Source organism: Haemaphysalis longicornis, unplaced genomic scaffold (assembly GCF_048455015.1).
Source record: "Haemaphysalis longicornis isolate Haplotype H1 unplaced genomic scaffold, Haemaphysalis longicornis Haplotype H1 scaffold_6, whole genome shotgun sequence".
NCBI lineage: Eukaryota > Metazoa > Arthropoda > Arachnida > Ixodida > Ixodidae > Haemaphysalis > Haemaphysalis longicornis.
In genome coordinates, this window is record NW_027526407.1 from 69924011 (window position 1) to 69946713 (window position 22703).

Sequence of the window (22703 nt, forward strand, 5' to 3'; positions counted from 1 at the left end):
GCAGCCATGGGGTCGACTGAAGTTCCCATTAGCTTTTAGAAAAGTTCGTCGTTTCCGTTGACGTTCAGCTTCGCGTGCCTTTGTTGTATCAGTAGCTTCTTGACGTAGTTTGAATGAGTGAAGGACATAAGGCGCGTTCGTAGCACACGCTCCCGTCTCGGTTTGTAGCGCAGTGGGAAGAGCGCCACGTACCTCCCGTTGCGGCCAGAGAGTCGTGGGATCTAAACCGGGCGCCGCCTAACTGTTTCTTCTTATAGTGGGCTGCGCTGACGTCAGGCCAAACGCTGACGGGGCTGAAGAGATGCGCATGCGCAGTAGAGTGCGGACGGCGGACAACGACAACAAGGGAGGGAGGGACACGGCCCCGAGCTTGAGATGCTTCGCATCTAAAAACCATGTGGCTTCCTCCACAGCAGCTTACGGCACTACTGCTCACCTCATCGAGAGAGGCCCGGATCACACGACGGCCCGTAAGCGCTCCTGTAACGCTGCGTCGAAGAGACGCAGACTTGCTCATGCTTCCCACAGGACCTCCGGGTGCTTGCACTGCCTCTTCCATGATGGCTTTGTCGTCTCCCTGGAGGAAGAAGAAATATTTATAAACAAATATCAGCTGTCTGCGGGCTGCCTCATCGGTCGCAGGCCTAAACTCCTTTCATGGCATCATAACCGAACAACGACAGTGGTGTGGTGTTGCCATGTCTACGGCTCCAAGATAGCTCGGTCTCTCTACCCATGAGAGCGCTAAAGACAGATATCATGGCAATCTGGTTGGTGGGCCCGGAAACTGAGCAGGGACAAACCGGTATGTTACGGCCACATGTCTACCCGGGTGGTCACCCTTATCACGTGTTTCGATCAAGGCGTCGGTATGCGCTTACATTCTACTCAATATGATGCGTGTTAGGAAATTCAGAGGGCGATAACTCCAAGGGATGCCTCATTCGATGTAAGCTGGGCCTAATGCAACGGTATCGGCTTAATAATGGCTGAAAAAAAGCCTTATTATGCTTGCTGTGGAGCGCGTAACTATAAATGTCGATAAAGGCCGTATTTTGGAGACGTCGTCGTCACCATGGGGTGCTGCATACCCGTCAGAGACAAAGCAAGTGCCGTACCACCAGCAGAGAGTGCGCCGCAGTAGAGATGTAAGTTTTCATGAAAAATCTTTTAAAGCATTTTTTTCAGAAAGAAATGAAAAATTGAAAACATACGGTTCCACACAAATCTACAATAATTAGACACACTTCGTAAGACGAAAGCCTTAGATGTCGCATCAAACGCGGAAAGTGACTGTAGTTGTTGGCGGCTACACTAATAAAACCAAATTACAGACTAAATAAAACGCACAAAGGAACTTATTTGGGCTCGAATGGGATTTGTACCCGTGTCGCCAAGAACCGATGTTGCTGCGCAGTGCACAGAACCCCGCTCGTTTCTCAACACCTATGTCATGATGCGCATTCCCCAGGAAGGCCAGATCTTCCACAACCTAAGATACGGAGGTCATGCTGATAGATTTCGTAGCGCAAGCTACACTGGCCGAGGTTGAGTAGTTTCGCCTGGACCCTGAAGGACCGTGCTGCGCAAGCGCGAGAAGCAACTGGATTAGATTGGAAATCCAATCCAATTGGAGTACGGGTGTGTAGAGAATTGGGTCTGCACATTCCTTGGTGTGCGCATTCCAGAGGAGTGACGTCAGAGCCGCGGCAGACGCACTGGCGCCGGATCGTGCCCAGCTGTGCGCCTCCGTTGCGCAGTAGCCAAGTCTGACGCTGCGCCGGAGCCGCTTCGGTTGACCAACCGGTCCATAGGGATGAGTGTTTTGACGACATGAGTGTTTTGCATGAGTGTTTTGCATGCATGAGTGCATGCGTGTTTTGACGACATCGGTCTCACTAAAAAAAGCTTTCGCTTTGAAAATTGGGACAATTAAAACTCCCTAATGGGGAATTTCCATATACTGCAGCCGACCTTTTTTTCTGACTCCGGAAATTCCTACTTGCTGGATATTCCGGACTTTCCCGAGGAACCGCCAGTTCCACAGGAGTAATTACTCGCGGAATTTTCGGACTACTCTTTTATTCGGACTATTTTTAGTTCCCCTCCAGGTCCGAAAAATCGGTCGTCTACAGTAATGGTTAACATTAGCAGTGTAATCTTCTCAAAGATGAAAGCGCGAAAAAAGGACACCAGTGCAGGCGACACGAGGACTGCGCTGATCCTTATCGTCCTGCTCTTCTGCTCAACGCAGTTCTTGTCTCGTCTAGGTCAGTGTCTTTTCCTGCATCTTTTTTTTTTCAATCATGCACCAACACGCCTATTTCGCCATTTTAATCGTCTTCATCGCCCACTTTTTGACGCGAAAGTGTTTTATTCCCGGAAACAGGAAGATTTCGCTGACTTTATATCCGTCACGGAACTGACGCCAGTACAACGAAGCAAGCGGCCTGTAAAGGCCGCAACCCTGCACACAGGGTCTTCTTGCGGGGAAGCGATGTTTAGTACGAAAGAGTACGTTATACTTAGGGTTGTTCGTTTTCGGGTTTGATATTTTAACAACAAGTGTTTTACACCACGATACCCAAAGATTTCACTGACGTCATATCCGTCACTATAATGACAACAGTACACCTTTGCCGAAGCGACCCGCCACAGGACTCGCTCGTCAAGAAAACCCACAAGACAGCCGCCGACCCGCAAATCATGCTCAGCTACAGATTTCGGTGAACATTTCACTTTCGTGTTTTACTGATTCCTATCACAAAGGAATCAGCCAGTTTCTCAAACAACCGGCCGGCCGGATATGTGCGGTTTAAGCCCTCCGGACGGAGTTGTTGAGGAAGCTTTCATCACTTTACTTTTGCTCAATTCGGCTCCGCTTACAAACGTGGGAACACATTTTTTTCCTTTTCTTTTTTTGAGCTTTTATCAATCATCTCTGTTTATTAGTTATTGAATTCTCTGAATTGCGGATACTTTGGGTACTATAATAACAAAGCGGTTCCAAACACCAGCTCAAAACAAGAGAGCCAACTCAGAAGCAAGCAGACACATTCTACAGTACGAATATTCTGTGAATTTTGTTTGTACGTAATAAGGATGGAGCCAAAAGCGAACGGTGGGCACTTTACGTCGTTTACTTATTATATCTGGAGTGAACCAGTAACGAAAGCACGGTAGCTATACGAGTCCGCGGATTTGGATGAAACGTCAGGTGAAGTTCGCATTTTTCATACCCAAGCAGGCAGGGCAATTCTGTTAAGCGTTCATGCAACATTAATGGTATTACATTCTTGAGAAGCGCTTATAATCAAACGGAAACAATTTTATAAGCGTCTCAATGTGGCTCTTGTGCACCGTGCATTAAAAGGCATGCCAAAACTACGTATGCGTCGTAGAGGCGGACCCATGTGCACGACGGGCATTTTACATACGGGAACTTTTTGCCAAAGAAAAGGTTATTTAGTGTTGGGAGATCGTAAGGCCGACTATGAAAATCCCGATGTGGCTCACGTATTCCCATGAAGGGACAGAGGGACGGACGGACAGGTTTCTGGAAAGCGCCGGCAAAGAAGGCCTACGCACTAAAAATTGCAGGTGTAATTTGCCTCTGGTAACTGCCTGCGCGTGGCTCTGGAAAAGTACTCGCCGAATCAATTGAGTGAGCTTCCACCTTACTATAGTTTATTATCTACAAAAAATGTGATGAAAAGGTCTACTCACCCAAAGCACCTTCTGCGCGGAGCAGGCCTTCGTCACGTCGGCTGGGCTCTTGTCCTCCGTTGGGGAGGCTGCGAAAAAACGTGTTTTAAGGGTTAGGAGTGTACTTGTGTAGGTTTAATGATTGAAATTGAAATGAATGAAGTGCAGAATGCGTAGATCATCCTACTGGGGCTTCTGGGTGATTTACGCCCACTTTAAGGAAGAAAAACGCGTTCGAAGCTGCCGTTTCCTCACACCCTCCTCCATGCCAACTACACAGTTACATGTCCGCATGCAACCATTGCGCCAACATGCCAACATGCGCCAACAGTGTGCCAAGGCGCCAACACTGCGCCAACCAGTGCGCCAACAGTGCGCCAACATGCCTGCAACCAGTGCGCCAACAAAGAAGTAATATTACCCGTGACAGTGACTACAATCGAAATCTTGGAGATTTCCGATAGCGTGAAGTTACGGTGAAAACGAATTCGACGACACATTACGGTAATTTGTTCGGGGTCTGCGAACGGCGCGAGTGCTTCTCCTTCTGTCACCAGTTGTTTAGGAAGTATGCGCGTAAACTCACGCTAAATTGTCGAATATTTGATCACATAGGATAGCTGAACTATTGTCACATACCTTTTTGCAGGCAGCCTCGAAGACGACGAAGACAGAGAACCTCGGGAGCGCAGAACAGGAGGGGATGTGTAGGGTCAATGGGAGTTGAATGCCGAGCCCTGTCGCTGGCAGGCGGACTTTCTTCAATGGTGACCGGGGAGAGGCTGGGCTCACTTTCGGCGGTTTGCGCCCTCTCCACGGTGATGTCGCTGAGAAGGTGGCCCCGGTCGGCGTCACGTCAATTGCTTGGAAAGAGAAAGAAAACTTTTATAGGCCCGATTAAGTGAGTCGTGTGGGCCGTTGGGAGTGGTGCCTTATTCACTGGAGCACGTATTACGTTTGGGCCTCCTGTCCACCAGCGCAAGGAGTGTCTGCAGTGAAGAGCTGGAAATCGAGATCTCCAAATGCTCTCAAAGTGCTGGTGGCGGAATAGGAGAGGGATGGATTTTCTGAGCTGAACTTTGACTCCTCAGTTCTGTGGCGGAGTGATCCTGTTTCTGTACAAAATTTACATTCGGCAGCGTGCTGCTCCAGTAGCATCAGGCGCTGTTTTGTTTGGTGGGGAAGCATCCAGATTGAGTGAGGCGAACAACTGTTTATTGGTCTCTAGAAAGGCTGCAGGGTGAGGTGAAAGGAGTGTCCATCTTTCAAGCCGATATTGTAGTGCGATTTATCTGAAAGTGATGAGCGGACAGTACTCACGCTTTTATCCTCAGCTGCCGGCGGTCGCCTGCTTTCTATGGGCTACGTGGGAGTATTGCAGGACTGCTTGCAGACAACCGGCTTCCGGAGGTGCAGATATTGCCGTTTGGGTGCCTTCGGTGGCAGTCATGGACTTCACCAGACCGCCGTTGCTCGCGCCTGCTGGCCGGATGCTCCGTTCTTCCAGTGACCCCCGTGGAGACGGCACGATCTCGTTCTGCGAGATAAAAACACGTCGGTGGCCTTCTGAAACTGTTGTTCATGCAGCGCGTCAACCCTGGCCGCGTGGTGATGGCTCAGTTTATTTTTTATTGCGCCATTTTGCCACAGGGCGCCAAAGGAACTGAAGGCCAGATACGTGAGCAGATGAAAAGAAAAATAAACAAAATATGGAAACGTGAAGGGATGCAGGTGGCTTGATCTACTAAGGAATACCGTATAGGTCAGTCTGTGCCAAAATGTCATGCAGTTGCTGGTACCGAGGTCCATGCATCCACTGGTTAATATCGTGAGGACGGCTAGTGCGACGTCCTATGGCCCCCATGTGCCAGGTTCTGGCTGATCTGAGTCCTGGGCCCGTTCTTACGCACGCATAAGTTACCGCTTGCAATAATATGGCAACTGCCGACTACAGTAAGTCGAAGTCGTACTTGGCAAATAAGTCGGTTGCCGGAAAAGACGACGGAAATGCCTAAGCATCCGCACTCTTGTTTCGATTTCGAGCAAAGGATTTATTTCTTATGGAGCGCTTAATTCGTAGTTGCTAAGTTATTCCCCGGCTTATCGCGTTCGGGCGAACGAGCCCCGGACATGCCCCCAGGAGGTGGTTCAACGCCACTTCCGCCACGGAAGCAGCCTCAGTTCATGCTCCTCAATTTAGACTGGCCACAGAGCAGGCAAACGAAACAATGGACCAACGGAACGTGCGCTTACTACATTAGTTGACACCTAAGCACCCATATCCGCATCGAATACCCTCAGGCCGGCGTTACGTGTTGCGCGAGTCGTCGAAGGACGGACGCCAGCGGTTGCAGTGTTGTGGTCTGCTCGTGGGAGAACTGCTCGCCACCCAACATCTTTGCGGTTCACCGTCTTGGACACGTACCCCATGACGTCATCTCCGGTATACATTTCCTCTCCGAACACGCAGCTCATTGCTTGGCCAAGAGTGGGGCTCCCACTTGAGCTCCCTGTCGCGTAAGCAGCTGCCGGTGTTTCCCAGCCTCGCCTGTGTTTTCACTGAGCATGTTAGCTTGCCTTCACACACTGATCCACCTCCATATGCCCCCATGACTCCTTGGGCCGTGCAGCGACTACACCGTATCACCACTCATTGATGTGCTGCTCACGCGACGCACCACCCTTTCTCACAAAGCTGAGACGTTGACTAACAGGATTACTATGTTTATTTATTTATTCACGTACCCTTCGTGTCCAGGGGCATTACAGAGCGAAGTGGGTGATTACAAAATTATTTCAAAACGATACAGGAAATAATATATTAACAAACACTCTTTACACATAAGGCTTGGCACTGCGATGGTTGTATCAGCAGCAAACAGCTGCTTACTTAATGAAGCATGCGTTGCACAAGTTGGTGTACGCAGTGATAGGATTGATATTTTCTCCAACTGACCTTTACTGCACAAGTTGGGGTGGCGACAATACATTTCCGACCTTTACTTGAGAAGGGTAAATAAACCGTGGCCACCGCATTCCGCTGCCTGCGGTATGCCGGCAGCTGATTGCTGAGGCCACGTATAAACGCTCCCCAAGTCAGGGTAAGTAATACCATTATGACAAACCGATTTTCAATCCAACAGTCCGGATACTGCCCAAGGAATACTGTCCGCCTAAAAGCCCCGACGTCCAAGGTTTCGGCAACTGCACCTGGGAGTTGGTTCCAGTTAACACACAATTGTTATCATTATATAATCAAGCATATGATCACTATATGCTTCCTTAGTATGCGCTAGACGTGGTGTGTTTATTTTTTTTGTAGAAAATAAAAAGATACACGAGTTTTTTCTGGTTTTGTGCTCCGAGGCTGCACTAGTACTCTGAGGCGAGCCGTAGAAAAGGGCTGCGGGTTAATATAGAGTAAAATATTACGCGGACAACGCGGGATTCTACGGTTATACGGTTCATAAGCTTAAGTACTCCGTTGCTCAGACAGCACTCAGCGACGACGCAGTGCCATTCTCGATAAGATGCTAATATTTTCCCCCAATTTAACTGTCTGCGTAATAAGCTTGTTATCGCATGGTGGTATGACAAAAACGCGTTCTTATATGGTTTCCTGAGCTCAGAAACTGTCGCTAATAAAATATCGACTTCAACAACAACAACAACAAAAAAGAACACTTGCCTTGGTTCGGCTGGGCATGCTTGTTATATAAAAAGAGAACCCCGAATGCATAACGCTAGTCCTCTAGAAATTCAGTTCCCTGTCTTTATCGGATACATGTCGCTCAATAAATCAGTTGAAGCGCAGTTTTCTGCTCCCCAATATCTCTAGACACTTCGAGAAAATTCTGCTGCTGAGCACGAGGTTGCGGGTTTGATGCCGGGCCGCGGCGGCCGCTTTTCTGATGGAGACGAAAAGCAAAAACGCCCGTGTGTACGAGATTTCGGCGCACGATGAAGATCCCCAGGTAATCAGAATTAATCCGGAGCCCTCCACTACGGCGCGCCTCATCGCCTGCATTGCGTCGGCGCGTTAAACCCTACAATCAATCAATCAATCAATCAATCAATCAATCAATCAATCAATCAATCAATCAATCAATCAATCAATCAATCAATCAATCAATCAATCAATTATTCAATCAATCAATCAATCAATCAATCAATCAATCAATCAATCAATCAATCAATAATTAAATCATTAATTAACCTATATAAATAAATAATTAATTGATCAAACAATCAATCAATCAATCACTTTGAGAAAATTCAATTTTTCAAAATTTGTCGTTCCCTTGAACCCACTCAGTCACCCGCAATGTATTATGGCGGATAAACATTGCCTAAGGCTTCGTACTACACTCAATTGGCGCTATGTTGCAATTTTGTTTCATTACCTTAGGAGCTACGAATGCAGGAATGATGAAAGCTAGAGCTTAATTTCATGTTGTTTTTTTCCATCAAGAATGCGGCTGATGCTGAGCCATGCTTTAAACTACTACGCAACTATATAACTGCTGGAGATCATTGCAGTCTGACTTTTCCTCGGCAGAGAATGAATCACTCACGGCCACGAGGCAGGGTGGGTGGTGGTTCGCTCAGTCTGTTTCCGGTTGGCTGCAAAAGAATCACGCACGAGTACAGGCCCTCCCCCCATCCGACATCCATAATGCAACATCTTTAGACAGCCGCCGCAAAATCACGTTAGGGAATGCAAAACCGACCGAGGTATTTTTTATACCAGACCGTGGGGCGGCCTTTGCCAAATTTTAGTTGAGCTCAAGTCGTCCGTTTCGAATGGTGGCGTAAGTTTTGTACTGTTTTGTTTCTGAGCCTATGCTCCGCAAGTATACAAGACCCTTCCAAAGTTTGACTTGTACATGATAAACACAGACAGATCTTGTAACTCTTCGCGCTATCTTGCGCCATTTATTTAAACTAGCAGCAGTGTAAATTATAAACCATATTTTAAAATTTACTATATTCAAAATAAATAGCAAATAGTAAATAGGTACATTTAAAACTATATTTTCAATAACACAGTTTCATTCTGATACGTAGCAGGGGAAATTTGTCGCAGGATTTACGTGCTCTCACTCCCGCCGCCATAGCAGCCTAAAGTGTTCTTTTCATGCTTGGCCTGACTTGCGACATGCCTTGTTGGCCCTGACGACACGGGCAAGAACATGAATGACATTTTGTTCAGCTTGCAAGAAGGCTCTAAAAATTTATGAAAAATCACGTTTTTTGTTATGTTTTCTTGCATATAAAATAACTTTCACTAGTCGTTTAATAACCTTTAGTACGGTTCATGCAGTCACTGGGAACTTTTTAGATAGATGGCCAGCCATGCCAAGTAAAGATGGAACGCTCCCCCGTTTTATACTTGAAGGCACGCTCGTTGAAGCGTGGCGACCGTACACATTTGCGCGAGAGTTCCCTTGAGGCATATATCAGTATGCAAATGCTTACAATCCAGCTTTTCAAACTTAAACTACGCACATAGTTTAATACGTAACTACCACTAACCTAACTACTAAACTAGATCACTACTTCAGCATTTCACAGTCTGTGCAGTTTTATGCTCGCCAGGCAAGGAACAGCACTTACCGGAAACGTGCAGCCTCGTAGTCTCCCGTGGGTCCTGCGCAGTAAAAACGTGGAAATATGCATAGGGTTCTACCGTGAATATTTTTCAATGTCATTTACTATCGTGGAGCATCGCTAAAAAGAAAGCGCTGATGATGAGGCCATCCCTCGAGCAAGCGAACGAGGCGCACGTGTCGCTTCAGCTTACTCATCTCGCTAGCGGCGTGGACATCCCGAAAGACACAGCGATTATCACGATGACGGCGTTACGTAACATAGTACCGGCCAACAAGGATACATGCTGATTGTAATTATAATGCCCTCACGCAGGATGGTATTACATTATGGGCAGGGGGCACAGACACAGACATATAACCTAAATATACACGTGCATTCAAGCAGTGCAAACGAGCAGAAAAACCACAAAGAAAAAAATCAATAGTGATGGGAGGGCGCTGATACGTGTCTTCAAGTCAGCCTCTGAGAACTTCTCGATAATTGTATTCAATCCCCTCGTATGACAATTCCTTACGTATGTGTAAGAAGTGCCTCGCTGTTGTCCTGTGCAGATCAGCAGTAGGAAGCCTTTTCGAATTCCTCTCCATTACCGTGAGCTCGAAGACATCACTTCCGCTTTTGTACCACCTGGCCCAGTTTTTGTCCACCAACGTCGCCACTCTGTCCCACCAGACCACCCTCCTAACTCTCCCAACTTCTCTCCATTCCGTCCACCCTACTTTGTCCCGTTTATTCTCGCAGAGCCTTGAAAACAACAGCTGATGGTAAGTGAGGATACAGGGGCTGGCCGGAATAAGGAACGGTAGGCTAAAAATGATATTCGTATGTCTCAACTCTACGATTGAGCTAGCGCAACTCACCCTACTTACGAAATGAACGAAATAAAAAAAATTAGAGCCCTTCTACTCAACGTATAAGCTGTCGGAAGTGCAGAGCAGTTATTCGCCATAATGGGCTGTAGCGTCGCTATCCGCTCACTGCTACCACCCAATGCAATTCAAATTTCCCGCCTTCGTAGTGCTCGCGCGCCCCCTGCCTGAAACTGCGCCAGCGGGACTTTTTTTCTTTTGGTGCTTGCTTTTCCTCCCGCACGGGCCGGCAACGCCTTGCCACTTTTGTTCGCTTACTATTGTAAAAACCCAACCCAACCAGCGTTCCTGACTAAATGAACGCCGGTGCTGCCGGTTAATTACTGATAGTTAGTCTCAAATATACCTAGTTTTCTTTCCGCTAAACAACGGGGAGATGTACGACAAGCGCCAATGGTTCACGAGTTTCGAACGCCTATGACTATATAAACCGCTTGGCATTCGAAGCCTCTCGGTTACACCTCGACGACAGCCGCTACGACGGAACGCCGTGTGGCTCTAATTGGGTCCAGCGAGCGAGCTACGGCGACAAGGCCAGCCCCTAAAGGGTTCTGCACTTAAAAAAGCCTTACATCCAAAACAAAGCAGCGTTGACCAAGAACGACTAACTCATTTGGGAAAGTAACCTGAGGGCTACAACCACAGTGAGGCAGGGAGAAAAGCGCTGAGATTCACGCGGCCACAGGTTGCAACAATGTTGCACGAACATAAAGCGCAGAATGTGTATTGCGCGGGTACCCAGCGAGCCCGCCACGGCCGCCTTTCCTCCTACGACTCAGCTTGAAAGCGCGCCCCAAGAAACGCTAACCCTGGTCCAGCAGCCTTCACGGTAACACCGATGTAACACCTAGTTGCATTGAATGTGCATCGCGTAGCTGCCAATCAAGGCGAGTCAACGGCTACCCACTGAAAGGCACAAAAACTTCGGCTTACCCGGGCTGGACGTCGTTTGGCGGCTGAACGGAGCGTTGGGCCCCGCCGCCGAAGCGAGTCCTAACACTTGCCTTCGAACAACTGAACCCGCCGCACGTGAAGCTTTCGCCTGCGTCACCTCACGAGTGGAACGCGCTTTGGCAAAAACTAAACGGTGATGATGATAGTGGAGAAGCTGAGGATGACGAAGATGAGGATCTATTGGATTGTCTTTCTGCTATAGTCACGGGAATTCCGAGGAATACAATAATTATGGGGGATTCGACTTTTAAGTGCGAATGCACTTCTTAAGCGACCCTGAACCTGCGTCCACCGGCGATGTCCGCATAGCATACCCACGTGGGGGATTGGCCAGGAATCTCCTCGTCTTCCTTGGCAACGGGGGGAGATGGGCGCGCGCTGCCTGGCCGCTGACATGGCACATACCCACGTGGGGGATTGGCCAGGGATCGGGCGTGAGAAGGGCTAACGCACCCGCTTAAAGGAGTGCTGACACGAAATTTCAAAGCTGAGATCCGCTCTAGCAATCAAGTACAACGACAACACAAATAGGTGTCTGTGCATGGCACATACCCACGTGGGGGATTGGCCAGGAATCGGGCGTGAGAAGGGCTAATGCACCCGCTTAAAGGAGTACTGACACGAAATTTCAAAGCTGAGATCCGCTCTAGCAATCAAGTACAACGACAACACAAATAGGTGTCTGTGAATAAATGCATCTTTCTTTCTTTGTAGTTGTGTGTGTGTGTGATCTCTCTTTCGCGAACATTACCGAACCGCGCAAATTCAACTCGTGCACTCGCACTTTCACATTCTTCCCCTCGAAGAAATGCGGGGAATTTTTGATTCCAGTGGACTTTCTTTCATTTCCCGCCCCTTTTTTCATTTTCCATGGAAAATGAATTAAGCCGATGAGCTCTAATCCGACCGTCGAAATTCTCAGTTGTGTCGGTTTCGACCATCTCCATTTCGCGCCAGTTTCAGTAGTGACGTAGTTACTCTTGCGAGGCCTCTGACCTTCCGCATGCGCTTACATTTTACTCAAAATGATCCGTGTCGGCAAATGCGGAGGACGATCACGCTAAAAGATGCCTCGTTCAATGTACGCTGTGCCGGCTGCAACGGAATAGGCGGATATATAGCTGCACAAAAGCGTTACTATGGTCGCTCGTGAGCGCGTAATTGTAAATCTGTTGATAAAGGCCGTGTTTAGAGACGTCGTCGTCCCCATGTGGTGGTGTATGTCCGTCAGAGATAAAGCATGTGCCCTACCACCAGCGCAGAGTGCGCCGCGGCAGAGATGTCAATTTGCGTAAAATTTTGAGGGGCGTTGAAAAAGTTTTTTTCCCAAAAATGAGGAAAACTGAAAAAATACAGTTCGCACAGATGTATAAAAAAATCGACATACTTCTTAGGGCGAAACCCTTTCATGCCTCATCAAACGCGGAAAGTCACCGTAGTTGCCGGCGGCTACACTAATGCAACCAAATTATGGCAGCTGTAAAAAGAAAAGTAAATCAAATACACATAGAAACTTATTTGCGTGCTCCGTTCTTTGTCCCCAGACGACATTTTAGTCTTTTCTGTTAGTGTGAAATGGTTGATCCCTCTTTCATAGGAATCGGCAAAACACGAAAGTGAAAGGGGCCTTCACAGGAGCAGCTGAATGTTAAAGGAATTTCCTTCTTGTGCGAAGGGTTCGTGAGCCTGACCCCGCCAGACGAAGTGACACCGACACGCAAGAAACAAAAAACAGGGGAGGTACAGGGCAGGATGCCTCAATTCACGCGCGTCCCCCGTACACGAACGCGCCGGCATCGAGGCGCCAACTGTCGGCGCTCATTAGCGTCATGATGCACTACTTCGCTTCGCCTCTTCTAGACGGCGTGCACCACCTGAATGAGTCATAGGGAAGGACATAAGGCGCGTTCGTAGCATATGCTCATGTCTACAGTGTGTTGAAGCGCGTCAAGATGTGCATCCAAGCGGCAGCAAAAACTTTCTTTTTTTTAAGTTGCACACATCAACGTTGCCTGTTAAAACATGGCTCAATAGTAAAGGTGTATATGTGCCTTGGTCTGTTAACTGTCGTTTGTGTCACCAGCCGGTGACAATTGATAACTGCTTTGTTTTATGTCGGGATGCTGTGTTTTTTTGGGATGTTGTGCAGCGGACTCTTAAAAAAGGACATAGACATCACCCCATACAGTATACGATTCTTGTCAGTGATGAAGAACTGTTCCGTGCCATATGACCTTTTCGTGCTGATAGGATTGTTTAGCCTATGGAGGTGTCGCATGGTTGACCGCCATGCCGAGGAACCTCGTGGAACTAAGTCAATGTGCGCTTGTATACAGTGTCTATGCGGCCCAATCGCAGCCGCCGGACTGGTTGCATCTTCTTGAGGCGTGTGTGTACCTGCCTGACTTTTAAAATGTGTTAGTGAATGTAGCGTTATTGTACTTAGGGTGGCACTTTAAGCTATTTGGGCTAGTTTTCCATGCAATAAAGAAAAAAAAAACGGTTCATAGCGCAGTGGGAAGAGCCCAAGTACTTCCCGTTGTGGCCAGAGAGTCGTGGGATCGAAACCGGGCGCTGCCGCCTCAATGGCACTTTTTCTGGCGACGTAACTTCCGTGACGGATATCACGTCACGAAAATCTTTGTGTAGCCGGGCATAAAACACTTTCGTGTTAAAAAAATTTGGTGGCTTAGTCGATCCGCCTGTGGATAGCCAGTCATCCTCAACAATCCTGACTGCCCCACCACAAGATATTGCAGGCCCGCATGCAACCGATCAAGTTATCAGCTCCGTAGTTTTGGCTTGCCATAAAGCAATGTTTATTTATTTTTGTTGCATGTGTCCTCTATAAGCAGTAAGCCCAACGTTTGCAGTTAATAAAGTTGATAGTTCACGGTATTTTTTGTGTAAATAAATGCATGGATTTCTCTGTCTATAGTGCAGGTAATACGCTAGGATATTTTTGCCTTTGGTTTTCGTGAACATGAACATCGATATTTAGGTTCTCTGGAGTCAAGTCAGGTTTGGTTAAAATTATCTCTTGTTTCATTTCACTACTTTTCCTTTTAATTAATTACTATCTTAGTCTTCGTTAGTTATTTTAGTTCTGGAGAGTCTTATTAGGTGAAGAATGAAGGTAAACCTTTAATCTTCGGCGCAAAATAGACTATTTCGTCTATCTGATGTTTTCTTTGTGTTTTTTTTCATGACTGTAATTGTGTTGTAATAACAGAAACAAGTATTTTCACTTGTTTGAAGTTTAGTTAGGTGTAGCTATTTAAATCATCTCTAATTACTTGTTGTTATCGTTATTGCTCTATTCGCTATTATGCTTTAATTCTGGTAAGAGGTTTTTCTGACTTGTCGAAAAAATATTCGGCTCGATATCGATCATATGTTAAAGGATTCATGGAGACAAAATACAAGTTTGCTTTATTCGAGAGATTTCATGTTTGATAGTGTCCCCCGCACTTGTGCGGATGCAAACCATGTTTTCTTCACTGAAAAATTAATCAATTTACGTTAAAATTTTGATTTTCCCACTAAATCGTGTGTTTTCGTGGTCTGCAATGACATCACGGGGAACCGACCGCTCTGCAGCCGATTGGAAAGTCTCTGTGTACCGTTAGTGAACCTAGATGGCGCCCCCATACCGTGGCAAGCTGTTTTCTGCCTCTGGTTTGTTTTTGACTGTATTTGACCCTGGATTGTTTTTGTTCAGGACGAAAATAATCGCTTCGTGAAACAGAGTGCTCGCTCGACAAATATGGTCACGTAAGACACCATTGCGTGCGTCAATCGGCCAGCGTCGTCTGAGACAACCCCAAAGCCCCGCAGTCCTGTGCAGCTAAACCAAGCATACTGCGTGCAGTACCAACGGCAGTACGCATCGGTACTTCTATGTTTACGCGTGCTTTCGTAACTTCCACTGTAGGTATCACCATTCTTGCTGCTTTAAGAAGAATGTGGCCTAAATGTAAGCGCAAAAAGCTCGTTCGGCAAGCTTATAAGCTCTGCCTAATTTTAGTTTGCCTTTGCACGCCTCCGCCAATGGCAGAGCTGGCTGGTATGACATCATAGGTTCTGTTTCGGGAAATGAGCTAGTGGGTCGGATGGCCATTCCCTTTTTTCTAAATTATACAGCTTATTTTAGCTAAGTTTACGTTAAAAGTGGTGTCAGTATGATTCTAACGAGGAAATCTTCTGAATGAACCAAACTTGTGTTTTGTATTCATGGCTGCTTTAAGTTAATCCAATTTATTATTTTTTGTGCTTACCAACAATAAAAAAATTTCAAAGCAATGATGTTCCATTCCAAATTTATATTCCCAAACTGACTGCTACAAGATTCTCCTTTTGTCGCTCGAAAGGTGCTCGAAAACTCTTGTTTTGCACTCCAAAGCTGCACCAAAGCAGCATTATTCCTTTTCTCTGAGCTGCTCTGAAAGGCGTAAACCCGCTGTCGCGCTGCCTTTGTCACCAACTGTAAGACCTAGAGACACACCCGGCATTGCACTTGTACACTTTATTACTATTACTATCTTAAAGTTGTCCTCCGTATTTTATTCTCTTTGCAATTTATTCACGCATGCTTACTGTGGCTGAGCTGCTGTCATCATCAGCCTGTCTACCCCCACTGCAGGGCAAAGGCCTCTCCCATTAATCTCCAATTACCCCGGACCTCTGCTAACTGCGACCGATTTAACCTCGCAAACTTCTCGATTTCATCTGCCCACTAACTTTCTGCCGCCATCTGCCACGCTTACCTTCTCGAGGGATCCACTCTGTTACCCTTCATGGCCGACGGTTATCTTGCCTTCGCATTACATGCCCTGCCCACATCCATTTCTTCTTAATTTCTACTAATATTTCCTTAACAAGTGTTTGTTCCCTGGTCGACTCCGCTCTCTTCTTGTCCCTTAATGTTACACCTATCATCTTCCGTTCCATTGCTCGCCGAGTCGTCCTCAATTTAAGTTAAACCCTTCTAGTGAGCCCCCACGTTTCTGCCCCGTAGGTGAGTACCGGTAAGATGCAGGTGTCATACACTTTCTTCTTCAGGGACAATGGTGAGCTGCTGTATAGTTTGCCACTTTTTCAAGCGACAGCTTCCCGCCTTTCTGAAAAGAAGCTTGGCGGGAGGAAGCAGGCAAACTCCAAATAAAAGACCGCCAGAAAGTGCACACAATTAGAGAAATTTATGTTGACAACGTAAACAATATATTTATTTGCCAAAATATAGGCTCCCTCGCAATTGTTAGGAGGATTCGAGGAAAATTTGTGCCGGAAATTGAGGTGACTCCAAAAGATGTGTGTGGTGTATTGCGCATATTTCCAGTGAGAAGACGTCTTGGGAAACTGATGCGTCGTTACCACATCACGCAGCGGTCCTGGTCATTGAGCCGCATGAAAGAACCCTGCTTGCATTGGAAGGCGGCGGTAAATTCTTCCATGTTCTGCATTGGAATGTTCACTCTGTTGAGACGTGAAAAAGAAAAGAGAGTGTAGATATCGCCGTTGTAATAGAAAAAAAAATGATGAGCCATTCATTTCCCTTTGTTAAGGCGGATTAGCAAGTTTGTACACGGAATTTCGTTTACACCGAATGTAAACGAAAAATATGAACTATTTTTTTTCTTTTGAGCGTTGATGAAAGTAATTCCAAATAAAGGCCGATGAATATTTTGTTCACGCTCTTTAATGGTTGAGGTTTCTACCGGCCGCCGCCGATCACGTTCTCGCATTTTTTCTCATCGTCGCTGTTCATAGGCGCTCTCCTCTACGGTAGTTCGCACTTTACGCGGCCTCTCCCTTACGATGGTAGAAGAGACGCCGAATTCAAAATAGAGAACGGCAGCTGGTCTAGTTAAAACAGTTGCGCAGCTAAATAAAAAGAACAATCACGCAAACCAACGATAATACAAACGAACAAACGCACATACATGAACGCCCCGTTGTTGCACACACATTCCAGTACGTTTTTGTTTTCAAACGCCTTTCTATATATTACACCTAGCTCGTCAGAGACACGTGGGTCATGGGAAGTTTCGGTTCAGACACAGAAAAATGAAGGAAGCTCACAGTAAGACTTTGAGGGTAGCGAAGCTTGACGCAACCTTCACGATCATCACGACCGTTTAACTCCACGATTGCAGCCGATTTGCGTATTTTACGCGGCCGCAACGATCTTTACTCCACCATTGTTGCTATAAGTGGAAGCTCCTTTAATTTTTTTTGGAAGGGGTAATTATTGGGCATGACCTTGGAGGGGCGTGGTGCTATGACGTGTTTTTCTCCTTCCGAGCAAGTGTCGCCAGGATTACGGCGAACACTGCAGTTTTTCTCGTTCCGAGCGAGTGTTGCCACGATTACGGCGAGCGGTGGCGATTTTTTGGCTAGTGTTGGCCAACCTCCCTAAGTGGGCACGTTTGGCTTGGCAAATGTGCGGCGGGGACACTGAGCGGTCATGGTGAGGCACACACACGCGAGCACTCGGAAGTTTCTGGTGTTTTTGTTTAAACTGCCGAGCGGTCGCCGCGAGGCACGCGCTCACATGCGCGGCTCATGTGCGCTCGGTCCGGATTTTCTTGGTATTTGCAAATCTGTACAGGAAAAATTACGCTTCGCTAAACAGCTTCGCTATTAAAAATTTACCGAACACTAGCCACGCAACATTAGCTTAAAGAATCTGCAGTCGATCATACGTGGTGTTATTAATATGGCGTCAGGAGCTGTAGTCGATTGAGGTACTAAATAGTCGCCTTTAACATTGGTCACGCTTATATTGTTAAAGATCTCACTTCTCGCGGTTTCAGGGAAAACATTTCCGGCGACATACAAGACTTCTTCCTCCCCGACAAAGAAGACGTCATCGGAGTCGGGGACATCGAGCCCGATACCAATATGTGTGGGTGCAGGGATTTCCAGGAATCGGTTTAGCCTTAAAAATTTTCAACACAGCCATGCTCAACTTCGCCGAGGAGGCAGCCTCAATTCGTGAGATTCATCACCCAGCACACGCCTAAAATATCACGGTATGTACACAAAGAGGATCGATAGGAGCCTTGCAATGAGAACTCAAACAGACTTGTAACGTACTTTATGCATTCGCAAACCACTGCCCCCGTCGTGTATTCAGCGGGCACTGAATACACCCGTCATGGAGATAAAAGTAACACTGGACAAATGTAGTATTCTCATTTTTGCCCTACTAGTATCATGGGTGTAACCGTTTATGGAAACTTCAAGCATCAACTCAAAACTTAATTAGAACCTCGTCACAGTAGTAAGAATGCTATGGAATATTCGAAATAAAAGCGCGGCACGAAAGAGTAAGATATGATTTGTTTGATCCAAGCCTTCCCATTTTACATACCCTACAGCGGCACCTGGGACACCTTTAAGATGTTGAAAAGGCAACAGAATAACAAAATAAAATATAAGAATATAAGGAAGCCCAATCGCTACGCCAAGGTGCAAAAAATAACGACTTGCTGGCACTTAAATAGCAGGTGACAACAGAAAAATGTTTAAGCTCAACTCACTGCACAGAGATTCTACCTACTCCGTAATATACCTCTTAATGCCAGTTGCTCTAACATCTGTGCTATTTACTACCACAAGTGTTTGAAACTATGCCGGACGCAGGACATTGGATGAAGACAGGCAATGTTCCACTTCTAAGGACCATGGTTCCTCAATGCTTCGAAGGGAGTGGGCGTTCCAGAGGCATCCAAAACAATTCAAAGTTCCAGCGTGCTTGAATACACGTACGTAACAACCTACGAGGCTATAAATGCAAAGAGCGCGTCTCCCTATCTTTCTCGCCACGGGCGCAAGTAGAACACAATCTGACGCATTCCAAGCGGAAGACGAAGGGACCATTTTAACTATTAGGAAGGTTAAATTCAATACCATACCAAAATGAATACAAACTTGGGTACCATTATTGTTTTACAGCGAAGCTGTTTAGCAAATCGTAATTTTTTTTGCGTCCGCAGTTAAAAATACGAAGAAATTGCCCAGCGCGCTCAAGTGAGCCCGGGACTCGCGGCGACCGCCCGGCGGTTACCAAAACCAAGAAAATGCCTGGCGCTCGTGTGTGCGTGCCTCGCGACCTGCGTCACCTGCGCACGTTTTTCAAGCCAAGGATACCCACTTAGGGAGATGGGCCAAGATTGGCCAAAAAATTCGAGCGTTTGCCGTAATCTGGCAAAATATGCTCGTAACGAGAAAGGCTCCAGCGTTCACCAGAGTCGTGGCAACACTTACTCGGGACGAGAAACAGACGTCGTGGCGTACGCCCCTCCAATTATCACGTCCAAAAGAAGAAAAAAATGTTCACAGTGATAGCAAGAATGAAAGGTCGTAGCTGCACAGGACAAGAGGCAAATCGGCTGCAATTGTGGACCTAAACCTTCGTGATGTTCGGGAAGGTTGTGTACAGTTTTGCTACCTATTTACGCGTACGTGTGAGCTTTCTTCATTTCTTATTGCGCCTGTGTTTTTAGTGAAATGGTTTTAATTGGTTATATTACGTTTTAGCCATCTTTCATTTTCTAATTTTTAAGCCATGTTTTTTGGTTGTTGCTTTAAAATCAGTGTGTTTATTGTGGTTGCTTTATATATATAACTATTATTATGGGAGGTCCCGCCTGCAGCGTTTATCTTGGGAACTCACACTGTTTTTCCCATTGAGGTATCATATGCACGCTTTAAAATACAATTTACCGAATTGTTGCAATTCTAAGCACCCCCGAGTCTAAGTGTCCTCCCTAATTTCAGAAAATATATTTGAAAAAAAAGTCTGTCTGCGAATCTTAGCACCCCCTTTTCTAAATAACCACCGCAAGGTGGCTTTCAGACATGTCGAAACGGGTCTGAGTTGACGTTGTGGCCAAGTCATTTATGAAGTTTGCAATGGTAAGCCACTTCAACGGAACAGAAGACGACCTGCTGGGGGATACACGAGCGACGACCCAAGCAGCACAGTTGCCTCGAATGGTAGTGAGGGTGACTGAGAATCAGACGTGAACGGTTGGTTCATTGTCTGGACATGTTTTTTTTATTGTTTTGCAGATAAAACAGTATTGCTATCACTCGCCTCGTCGAGATACTGCCGCAAAAAAAGTGTCGGGGTGGGTAATTCAGGTTTCTCGATTCTAAGCACCCCTCTCACTTTGGGAATCGCAATCGTGGAAGAAAGGGTGTGCTTAGGATTAAGTAAATACGGTTAGTCAATTCTATTTAGTCTATAAGGTTACATAGTCCTCATGTGATCCTAGATTTGCGTGGCTACTAATCGATATCACACGAGTAAAGTCAGTTTTCAAATAGCCATAGTACACAGATCGGGCTCCGCTATTACTTTGGAAAGAAACATTTTGTGTCTCTCTCTGCACCAACACAGGAAATCTGTTAACGAGAATGGCCAAAATAAACGCCTTCGTCTATGCTGGGAATGGCGGGTTGCTTGGCTGCCGCTTCGCTTAAAGGAGCCATGAAGAGAAAATACAACTTCGTTTAATTTGAAAGAACTAGGATTCAGTATCTCACTCAGCTCCATTAGAGCCACAAAAGATGTTTTTTTAACGAAAAATAAGCAAGAAGTATTTAGAAACTTTCAAATTTTGCGCCACAGTGACGTGTTATGAGCAAGAATGACGTCACACGGGCCAACAATAAAACATAATTTTCAGTGCGTTAACTGCACATTAGCATTAAAGTGATGCGGTCAAATGGAACTAGAGGCCCCATTACAGACGTCCAGTCATGTGTCGTCGCGACAGGTCAGTTAGGCGGCCGCCAATCGCACAAACAAGGTTCCGTGACGTCATAGAAAAGTTGCGGGAAATTGGCTAGGGGGTCGCCACGGCTTCACACGTTTTCTTTAATATCTCCGTTATTTGTTCGAAGATTGCGATGATATTGGTATCATTGTTATCGGGACTAAGCACTCTTTCTGTTAAACCCAACTTGTATTTTGTCTTCATTGCTCCTTTAAGTAGTGGCCAAGTCAAATGGTTTGCTTTCAAATTTTGTATTCTGAACGTATTTTACAGGCGAAGATGAGCTTATTTACCCACCTGTATATATGGGGTGCATGTTCATCATGCAGTATTTCCGATGTAACCACCTCTCTTGTTTCGGCCATGCACCACAGCTTCAAAAACAACCACAAAAAAAGAAACAGACATCGGTATGCATAAATGGAAAGAACAATTAAAAGACCCTTTTCAGGTTACCGTCCTTTGAAAATTTTCTAGAAAGATAGACACAGGTCTATGAGAAACGTTCTTACTACTTAAAATGCCAACTTTTTTCTGCCAATTTGCCTTACGCAGTAACTAAGGGATAATTTTTCCCTCCCTATGGGCAGTTGCTACGAGTCTCCTACGATTTGTTGCAGATTCCTGGTCCCTAAAACAGGGCTTTGCTGCTTTGCCGTCTTCTCTGCGGTGGTACAGCATCTCAGGATGTGAAAGTCATTACGATCCAGGGTTCCCTCCTCGCAAGTCCAGAAAGCGGTTTGTGTTCTTGTCAGCACCCCCAACGTTTACGCTTTGCTTGGCACATGAGTCTGGAGGAAATCATTACAAACCACACCCTTGCATACCTGCATAATGGGTCGGTAGTATCGAATACACCGTGATGAGCTTGTAGACCAACCCGGGCGTGTTTTTGTCTTGCCGACGATCGGTTCAGGTTCGACATCAGGGCAAATTCTAGAGCCCCAATGTAGCTGAAAGTGTGTTGCATCGAGCTCCAACACAGATGACGCGGCAATGAGCGGAACGCGAGGTCTTTCGCTTGGTGCTCGCCAGCTAGGGGCAGCATGCTCACAATACGAAGAGGCAGTGCTGAGGCTTGAAAGTTTGGACTCTAGGTGGGTTGCAATATGCTACGAAAAAACTAGGATAACAGTGCCCTCGACAGCCATTCAGTTCGCATTTCTGCTGCCATCATCAGAGTCGAAGCTGGTTGGGCAACGAAATTGCGGCCTTCTGAAATCGCATAAATCATATGGTCTAGACTCTAGAAAAGCTGCGTATATTGGCTTGAAGAAGACAAAAAAGTTGGTTCTAATCAGCTACACGTTTTAGTTCTTCCCTTAATGATCATACCTCTGTGTACTGTGAGGGGTACGCACTGTGCTGTGAACTGTGAGGTATATGGAGCTCTCCTGTTGAAGTGTTTTATTCCTTGATAGTGGCTTCACATTTGTACGAGGGCAGTAAAATGTGACACCTTACAAAAAACGGAAGGTTATAGTTGACCTGTCTCTGATCTTAAGCCGAACTAAAAAAATGGCTGCAGCTCAGCTACAGCTAACCCCAGATATACACCTTTTATTTGTCTTTTTTTTTGTACTATGCCAACAAAGCCTACTTTGGTATTCTGTCGCGGTCCAGCTTTTGCCATTGTACGAGCCGTTTAGCGGGCTGTTTTCCGAGCCCTCGAGTGAAGCAGCTCGCCAGGCTGCGGTTTGGTCACACGCTGCTTGTCGGCGACGGCTTAAAACCTCCTGCTCTATCGCAACGTTCAGAGGAGACGGCCCGGCCG

General features: G+C 46.4%; 1 long non-coding RNA gene across 1 annotated transcript; it reads right to left on the bottom strand.

Annotated features, from left to right (window-relative positions):
* Nucleotides 1-221: 221 nt before the first annotated feature.
* On the bottom strand, nt 222-9361 carry LOC144141629 (uncharacterized). Its single transcript, XR_013316656.1, has 6 exons — nt 9322-9361; nt 8280-8328; nt 5026-5242; nt 4345-4568; nt 3727-3794; nt 222-577 (listed from the first exon to the last, which is right to left on the bottom strand). It is a non-coding gene; the product is annotated as an uncharacterized LOC144141629 (long non-coding RNA).
* Between the last annotated feature and the right edge of the window lie 13342 nt (nt 9362-22703).